General features: G+C 37.7%; 1 long non-coding RNA gene across 1 annotated transcript; it reads left to right on the top strand.

The window, feature by feature from the left end:
• The first annotated feature begins 4,509 nt into the window (after positions 1–4,509).
• LOC113308016 lies at positions 4,510–6,794 on the top strand. The gene is made up of 6 exons (XR_003339443.1): positions 4,510–5,026; positions 5,127–5,201; positions 5,367–5,545; positions 5,912–6,017; positions 6,098–6,158; positions 6,384–6,794. It is a non-coding gene; the product is annotated as an uncharacterized LOC113308016 (long non-coding RNA).
• The last annotated feature ends 3,481 nt before the right edge of the window (positions 6,795–10,275 follow it).

Raw genomic sequence — 10,275 nt, 5'->3', positions numbered from 1 at the left:
TTCATTATGATCCCATTCTTGTACCTTTGCCAATTTTATTGACAAAAAGGGGGAGAAATATTGTAGTTCACACTACAAATACATATGGTTTTCGGATCATTGTGTAAGGGGGAGTGGTTTCCATGATTGAGATGGAGTACTGACTAAGGGGGAGTGATATATATCACCGTAGTATTATTGTATTGTTAGAGCATATCTCGGTCAACCTCGCATGCGTTGCTATCTCAAGCATGTTTGTCAATGTTAGTGATCAAAACTATAAGTCTTGATTTCTAGCCTACATAGCTAAGTCTCGGACTAGGATGGAAAAGTGTAGTTGAGCTCAAGGACTTCATGGCGATTCATCATACAACGACGAAGATCTATACAAGGAACCATGGAACTTCATCAACAAAAAAGTATGCGGAGACTTGAACTTATCTATCACTCAAAAGTCTATCTCTTCTATCTCCTACTTCTTATGAGACAAAATTCGTATGCTATATAGACTAGATCATACACATTTGACATTTCGAGCTGAGCATTCATTGCTTATCTTTTATCTCGAAATCGTGTGTTGGTAAAGCGTTTAGCTTTGAGCAAGTTTATCTTCACCTAGTGACGAAAGTCATGAAAAGTTTCAATCACTTTGAGAATTGCTCTTACGTGAATCGGTATGTGAATAACGGCTACATAGCGTCCTCTGAGAATGTCTCAATGATTGAAATGAGAGTTTAGATTACATAACCATGTATTCCTTGAACCGAAGTTTTCGAACTTTGTTGATCAAGAGAAATCGGGAGGATTATGGAATTGGCTTGCCAAGTCCGCGAACTGTCGGAAGTTCTCGACCGAGAATTTCTGCTGGATTTTCCAAATACTCGTTTGTGTGCTTAGTCCGCGAACTCAGTTCGCGAACCCAGTCCGTGAACTGACGGAAGTTCTCTTTCCGAGAATTTCTGTTGAGTTTGGAAAACTCAACCGATTAACTTAAGTCCGCGAACTTGTTTGTGAACTTAAGAGGTTACGATCTAAAGATGTGCTCTGAACATGAAACATTAAATTACTGAGGAATGCTTTATGAAAACCGTGGCTATAATGTTCATGAGTCGATTCAATCGAATCGAATCATCTTTGCTTCAATTGTGTCTTGTGTAGTTACATAAGATCTCATAGCAATTTAACAACTCTTTAACTAGTTCATTTGAGTCAATTGAACTAGTTATGGTGAAGAAGAACAAGGTTAATATGAAATGCTCATATGGTTAACCTTTTGGGTTACTATGTTGAACCGACATACACGTACACGTTTGGGCATGGTTTTCACGAACACATTAAACGTCTACCCAAGTGTGTGTGACAAGCTAAGTTTTCGATCTAACGGTTGAGAAATATTAGCTTGAATCTAAATCAGGTTTTCATCTAACGGTGAATATGGATTGCTTTGTAACTAAGGCAAAACCCTGATTTGAAGGCTATATAAAGGAGACATATAGCATTGTCCAAAACTAAACCCCACATGTCTGTGTGCTACTAGTGCGCCCGCTAGAGTCGATCTCCATTAACCTTTAATTTTCTTCTCTAAATTCAGGTTAACGACTTAAAGACTTCATTGGGATTGTGAAGCCAGACCGATTCTACTTTATCGTAGTTGTGTGATCTGATCTTGCATCTTCTATCGTACGAGTACAATCGATTGATTGGCTTGAGATCGTGAGAGTTCTCCGATGGGCAAGATAAATAAGTCACAAACATCTTCGTCTTACTGTTTGTGATTCCTTCGACAATCCGCTTGTGCAGTCAGGAAGGAACAAACCCATTTGATTTTAACGCTTTAGTTTCTTCCTAACGCCTTCAAATCTTCAACCCTAATTCTGCAGCCATTTTCCCGCCAAAATTCAAAATTCAAATGAAGAAGATGACTTCCCCTTATCCAGATCTAGTGTCCCTTTAGCAATTTAGGGTATATTTAGTAATTCCTTGGGTGCGAATAGTAATTGGGTTACCCCTTAGTAATTGAGGTGCCCCTTAACCAGCGATGAGAGTCCGAATAACACGCGTCCTCTGGGTACAAAAACCACTTTTCGAGCAACTTTCTCCATAAGAGCTTATTTCACAAAAACACCTACAAACAAGTTTATTAGTGATAAAATGAGTCCCAACTTATGTATTTATGGGTGAATTGAAGTTCAGCCCAGGTCATATATGTTTCATCTTTCTTTGTTGTTGATTCCCAAATCAGGAACCATTTAAATCTCAGCATGCATTATGTTAAAGATACAACCAATAACTGTCACGAATTGATCAGAAGTTGGTTTTCAACAACAGAGAAAGATGAAACATAGATGACCTCGACTGAACTTCGTAGCACTATAGCATGGCATGTAATATCCTATATTTTTATTTACTTTTTCGGATCGGGTTATATCCGAATTAGTTAAACTTACGGCTTAGGATGTTATTACTTGACCTTAGCCTTAGTGGGTTGATTGAACTAGAAAGACTACAAATTTGGTGGAAATAGAATAAATAATAAATAATAAAATAAACATTTTGATTAATAGAAAATGAAAGAAAAAATAAAAATAAAAATAAAAATAAAAAAATAAATAATAAATATAATATATTATTATTAATAGGAGTAATTTTAATATGGGAGTTAGTGTATGGTTTATAAAGGAAAGAGGGAGAAAAGAAATAGGAGTTACAAACCTAAATTAGAGAGAGAGCTAAGAGAGGAAGATGGAGTTAGAGATTTTTGGAGGCTTAATGAAATTAAGGTAGAATGCTATACCCTTTCTCTTTTGGTGTTTTTTTCCATGTATTTTCTTGTATGATTTTGTATTGTTAGGTTTTGGAAATTTATTCGAATAATTATGTATATTGGATTGATGATCAGGTTGGTTCTTGTGGTAGATAACATGATTGGGTTTTACTGGTCAAATTTTGAGAATAATCCACCGTAATTTCACCATTGAATGTTTCTTGTAATTTGGTTAATAGTTTCTGAAATTCTGGACAGTTTCGTTTTGATGTGGTTTTGATGTTCTTAGGAAGTCTTAATGATGTTAAAACGATTTGAGGTCTTAACAAAAGTTGTAGATAAATGTCTTATATTTCATTGTGATATGGATTTGATTAATTTGAGACTAATATGAATTTATGGTGAATATTTTGGTAAAATGATGTTATCTACTTAGATTTCGTGATGCGTTTGTAAAATCAATAGCTTTTGATTGAGCCGTTAGTTTTATGTTAAATTTGGATATGTTATACATTATGGTGCAGGAATGTTTACTAAAAATTTGAAGACGATCGGATGAAGTTATCATTATGAAACCTATAAAATAAAATTCTGCAATTAGTGTGTTTGCTTAGATGGTTGAAAAAATTACATCGTTAGTTGGGTTGTGAACTTATGACTTGTTGATGAAGTGGTTTGGAATATCAAAATGTATATTGTATGATATGCTTGTTTGGATGGCGGTGCCCGTACCGAGGATATACGGATAGGTGGGGAACGACCCAAGGATCGTGGAACGGTAGTGAGAATTTATAAATGAATGAATAAATTTGTTTGAATGGCGGTGCCCGTACCGAGGATACACGGATAGATGGGGCACGACCCAAGGATACTCGTGTAAGTGAGGTTGGCGGTCCGGTGCCGAGGATACACGGATAGGCGGGGCACGAACCGAGGATACTCGTGCATTTAAGAGGATTTGATAAATTGTGAGTTTAGTTGATGAACATATATATAGTTAAACCCTTGAAGTTGAGCCGTATACTCTGGTTGTACATATTTTCTTTGATTGGTTGGCATGTTTTCATTTATTTTGAGAAAGGGAATGCATTCTATTGAGCTGTCATCTCACCCCAATTGATATTCCTTACAGGTTTATGAAAGTTGGAAGTGGAAGTTACAAATGAGTAGCTTATTTATTGATTAATTAAACTGTTTTCTTGTATTGTTTGAAGTGTAAATTGAATTAAAAGAGTGTCTAGTTGAAAAAGTTTTGAACGATGTTTAATGTATTCATATGCTTCAATTCATGTATAAAAGTTTCAATTATGTTTGGTATAAAAGCAAATAGCAAGAATAAATATATGCACAAGTCTCTTTCCGACCCATAACGCTTCGAGTTCGATCTCCATATGGGTTTGACCCTGGTCCGGAACTCGAGATGTTACATGACACATTTGGAAAGCCATATGCAACAAAGTTTTAGGGGAAAAAAAGACCAGAACAACTTAAACACAACAAAAACCATAGTAAAATATATTAATTCCACCTTGAATATTAAACAAAAGAACTATAATCTTACTCAAAATCTTTACTATAACCCCTTATACGATAAATCTCTCTCCATAAAGTTTAAGAGTTTCTTTCAAACTCCCCCACGACTAACAGGGTTTTCTAGGGAGTTGGGAAGACTCTTCTAAACTTCCTCACGACTAACGGGGATTTTAAGAGACTCCCTCAAACTCCCTCACGACTAGGGAAAAAACACAACTACATCCGACTCCCCCAACTCCCTTAAGGACTAACACCCTCGAAACCAAAAGAGATACAGTGAGAAACCCTAATACACCTCCGTCTCCACCTTCTTCTCCATCATATACATCTCATCCTAATCTATTTAACTTCAGGTATCATATCCCTGCCCCTATAGAACTCCGTCTGTGTTTGCTCAAGTGAAAACAGGAAAAGCTTTTTTTAATGAAACCAAAAGAGATACAGTGAGAAACCCTAATACAACTCCGTCTCCACGCAAATGTCATCATATACATCTCATCCTAATCTATTCAACTTCAGGTATCATATCCTTGCCCCTATAGAACTCCGTCTGTGTTTGCGAAAGTGAGCTTTCTTCAAAATCATCTTATTTCCTCTCCTAGAACTCAGAAAAGCGATAATGGAAGAAAATCCAGGAATCCGTTGCATCTTTTTCTCAATCTCTTCTGCATCAATTGGGGTTTTCATGTGTTTAATTAGATTGAACACTGATTAGGGTCTCTCTCACTTTCAACCTTATTAATCATAAGGGTAAGCTTTCTATGATTTTGTTATCTTTTACTGATGTTGAGTTTATAATAGATTTTGTTTTTATGATTTTCGTTCATCATATGCTTCTCTCTACATATAGATACAGTTAGGATTAGGTTTATACGGGATGTACACATGGTCAGCTACAGCAAAGATTCTCAAGCAATTACATTTGGTATGTTGTTATTTTGCATATTTAGTGAAAGTATTTATTTTATTTTATTTTAGCTCCTACAAAAATAAGAAACCCTGTCATGGATTTGAGGAAGTAGTGGAACGATACTAAGAAATATCATGCCAGTTATTATTAGGCAATACGACTAATAATAATTGATTGCAGATTGACGGGTTGCATGGGATCGTTGCTAAGAACCTGATTTGGAAATTTGCTTTGGAGGGTTGTTCCATTTGTCTTGAGCGTTTCACACAGTTGGTCGAAAAACAACATTTTCTTCCTGCGAAGAATGCCCACCGTGTCTTTTCAAGTGTAACACCACGTGCAAGTTTGAGCAATAAACTGTAAGTATTAACTCCACCGTTTTGCTCTTTTATATTTACTCTTACTGTTACTGTATTTTGCTAGAATTAACATGGATATGAGATTGGAACTCTTACCATAAGGAATATGTAGCTTATCATGTGGTACTTGAGTTATCACTATATTCATCAAGTGTGTTAAGAATGATGTTTATCGACTACTTCAATTTCCTTTGCCTATCATGTAGCGATGCTTATACTTTTGTTAAGTGTGTTAAGAATGATGCAGAGATACGGGTGTTAAGAATGATTTGAGTTCCATCTTTGTTTATTTGAATAATGTTTAATTACCTCTAACCTTTTCACAACAGTTGACAATACTGAACTAATTTTTCTGTGTGAATACAGACGCAAATGTCATCATCCTCGAGGCACCAGCTGGTGTTGCAGTTTCATATCTGAATTCCAACCAAACCATTCCAACTAAACCATCATTAGCTTGAAAAGAATTAATGTAAGTACATGGTTATTTGCAGGTAATTATGTATTACCGTAATATAAATTCTTGAATGTTGGTTAATCGATTTTTCATAGGCTTTTATAGGACCAATATGCCGCCCACATAAAAATTCAATCAGCAGACGTGCTTATTGTGGTAACAATTTTTTCTGCTTTGCCAGTTCCACTTATAATTTCAATCCTTATAGTATAGTGCGTGTACATATATAGATCTGCTATGGAACCAAAAAAAAAAAAGAAAAAAGAAAAAAAAAATGAACTTCTATATCCCAAAGGATCGATATTTCCTTCAGATTCTTTCTTAACCAACCATATTGTTCTGTTTTACAGAGTTTGAATTGAGCATTCTTAATTGTTTCAGGGTTGATGCAAGATGAAGGGGTCATAGATTCGATGTTGGAGAGCCAGTAGATTATTACTTGGTGTATATGTATGCTTCTTAATTTTGGCTTACTTATTAGTAAGATATTTAAGCATTGTTTTAAGTAGTAAGGGTTTGGAAATGTGATCTCTTAATGTAAAACTAAGTGGTGTTGATGAGTGTAAGTTGGTGAGTCGTGGTGGCCGTGAGTGTAACGTGTTTGGTGGTGCTGTTGGTGAATGTGTGGTGGTGAGTGTGGTCGAGGTTGATGCTGGTGGTAGCCTATGTGGTGGCTTAACATTTTTTTTTTTGGTTTCTTATGGTAAAGATTTTGCATTAATTTGTGTCGGATTTATAAAGGGAATTAAGAAAATGGTGTTAGGCACAATGGGGCTGCATTGCTTTGATCAATTTCATGTATTCTGCTCTATTTAATGTTCATATCTTTGTCAGTTATCTGTATAAATGTGATCCATATATGGTTGTGTTACTCAATTTTCAAAATTTTCATAATTGTTAACGTTTCTCTTTAATGATCTATGATGGTGGTACCTACGTTTAAGGGTACCTTTATCAAGGCACTGTAGGTAAGGAACCTGTTTAGGTTCAGTTATATGTTTAAAGCTGTAATGAGGTAGATTAGGAAAATTTAGGCTAACCAATTATTTTAGGACATGCCGATGGCACTTAAAGGGAAAGTCAATGACTTGATATCTATTTTCAAAAAGAGAGCAACGGGATTCTTACACGATATGGAAAGAAAAAACATTTTGAAGTTAAGAAAGCTCATATACTTCTCAAGTATATATACTCGGAGGATTGGGATAGAGAGGTTCTCTACACCAAATCAAAAAATACATCACGAAAAAAATACATCACGAAGGGGCAAGGCGAAGCCACGCGACATCAAATCAAAAATGCATGGAGACGCGGCGAGGCGAAGCCGAGCCACACCAAATTAGAAATCCTAAGCATGCATTTTCGCCTTGCCACACCAAATCAAAAATCCTAAGAATGCATTTGGACGGGGTTAAGCCGAGCCACACCAAATAACCTAAGCATGCACCGGGACAGGGCGAGGCGAAACCGAGCCACACCAAATCAAAAATGCATTGTAATGGGGCGTGGAGAAACCATGCGACACCAAATAAAAAATGCACGACGGGGCGAAGCGAAGCCAATTACAGTAAATCAAAACTATGGTTAAAAGAAGAAAAAAAAATGATGGTGGATGCTTTCGGGTCCGCCCGGTGTGTAGCACGGGCATAAAATCTAATTTTTCTCATAAAACTAAATAAATAACGTGTTTTATAGCCTAAATGTGGTAACATCTTTAAACATGTTATAACGGTCAACGCTTTCACCGGTGACTTTTTCTTTCAAGCCTTGATCTCAACAGTTGGTGGATAATTAGTAAGGCCCGTTCATCCGTGACATTAACAATCTAGAATCCAATCCAAATCCAAAGCTCTTTTCCAGTAGCAAGTATCGTGTCGAGATAGTATCGCCTAATGATAGGTCTCTCCATATATGCGGCGAAGTTTTTACACCGACTGCCAGCCCGCCGAGACCCAACCCACCCGAAGGTAAATAAAACAATCTAGAATCATCACATCAAAATTGAGCCTCTTTGTAGGGCCACAGTTGATTTATGCTGTAAATTTATGGACGCTTTTGCAGTTCCAAAAATGTGCCACCAAGCACCTAATTTGCAGTATACCAAGCAGGGATGGCTATAGTAAGCCTCTCTTAAGGGTCAACTGTTGTCCAAGGCTCCAAGCCTCTATATTACTATAAAGTAGACCCTATGCTGTAAATAAAAAGTTAGAACAAAATTGTGAAACACATTCATGGCCCCACAGTTGCATTTATAGCTTGCAAACGTCAGCGGTGGAACATTTATTCATGGGTATCACTTGATTAATTAGAAGAAGCAAACTACTGAAATGAGCAATCTGGCCTGCTGCATACTTGCTAATTATACTCAATGTCGGCCTGCTTTTTTGATTAATAATGCGTCTACAGACTACGTACAGTGCCATCTTTTGCCTATCACCGGGGAAACTGTGCGAAAGAGCTATTTCTCGCACTCATGCGATGTTCGGTTGATAACTAGAAAAAGATTTAAGCGTGAACGGGAAAGCTCTCAATTAGCTACATGTATACTTTCACTGATCCAATGTCGGGTTGATACCATGGCAAAATCATACATACTCGTTCTTGACCCTGGGATGCTTATATTGCACAAGAAAATCTAATTAATAATAACTCCCAGGTGAAGCTCTTAATATCTGCATATTATATACAAGAGCATACTCGCCCTGTAACGGCACACAAGCGACAATAATTAAGTAACATTTTTCTTGTCAAGTTTGACTACAAAACTATACGGCCAACACCATTTACCAATACCAACTATCACCACCATTAACGCCACTGTTTCTATCACCACCACCAACTACCAGTAAACCAGTGGCTTCTATCACCACCACCAACCACCAATAAAAGCCAACGACTCTCTGTCCCTGTAGGTGTAGATAATCCATAGGGTTAGGTGGCAAGATCTTAAGCTATGATACACCGAAGAGAAAAGAGCGGCGAAGCACAGGATAGAACCAAATAGCGCAAAGAGCGAGGTGTCACGTGGGTCGGACGTGACGGCCGTATCGTTGCCGGATGGGACGTGCCCCTTATCCTCTGACAAGTCGGACGGACGATCAGAAAGCACTCGGTCAGACAAAGGGAGCTGGTCAAACAATGGGACGATAAGAAAGAAGGGCGACATCGTGTCAACCAGACAATCAGGACTCGGCCTCGGGTGAAGAACTATCAAAGACCAAGACTCTATCGGCCATACTAGAAAGATGGGCGAGCGCCAACACAGGCCCGATAGGAACATCTAAACTGATGTAATGTGACCAACATTGTAATTCTGTTGTATGTCGACCTTGGCCTATGAATACAAGGGCTGGTCGAGAGAGAGAGGGACAGGTTGAAAGAGAGAGAAACAAGACACTACATTTGAGATTTTGAGAGTTACACCATTTGAGAAGGAGAGAACACCTTGTAATCAAAGAAAAAAATAATAACATTCATCCTTTCACCCCGTGGACGTAGGTAATCATACCGAACCACGTATATCTTTGTGTCTATGTTTATTGAACATCTTTACTTAGTTTTAATTCATCTTCTATACCATTGGATGTAGTGTGTGGTTTTATGCCGCTACATTCTGGTGCCGATTAAGGGGAACGTCTAAGTTCTCCGGATACCATGGTTGTGTGTGCCAACAGAGACGATCCAAAAGCTCCTAAGAACACCTTGTGTGTTAGTTGATGCTATGGGATGAACTCTGTTTGGTGAGGTCTGTTTATGTTTGTTTAGTTTTGAAGTTTGTTGATATGGTTGAGTTTTCATTGTTGAAGTCATGTCGTTAGAAAGTATTTTCAGTTGGGTCAATTCTGAGCAGTCGGGTTGATAAGGAATCCTTCAAGAGCTCCCAAATAACGCTGTTAGCGTTTGTTCGAGGCCAGGGAAGGATCCTGATAACAGATCGACTAGCCATGCTCGGAGGCGAGTCTGTTTTCATGTTTCAATCTTCGTTTTCGTATTAGTTTTCGCACTTATCTCCATATTTCAATCTTAGTTTTCGTCATACGAGTTCAACAACGGAATACCTCTAAAACTCCCAAATAACATCTTCGATGTGTGGTTGAAGTTGCTCGAGGTTCCATGTTGGCTTGTGAAATTGCCAAAACAATAGCACGGCGAGATTATCAGTCGCCGGCGAAGGAACCCAAGGAATTCAGAGAAAACATCCCTGTGTAGTTCCAAGGAAGTTCATAAGTTTTGATCCAAATTTCAATGTGGTGTGCTGACCTCATAAAAAGTA

This window comes from Papaver somniferum, chromosome 1, assembly GCF_003573695.1.
Source record: "Papaver somniferum cultivar HN1 chromosome 1, ASM357369v1, whole genome shotgun sequence".
Classification (NCBI taxonomy): Eukaryota; Viridiplantae; Streptophyta; class Magnoliopsida; order Ranunculales; family Papaveraceae; genus Papaver; species Papaver somniferum.
The sequence above is the reverse complement of the archived record's forward strand: the minus strand, read 5'-3'. Positions and strand labels throughout refer to the sequence as shown.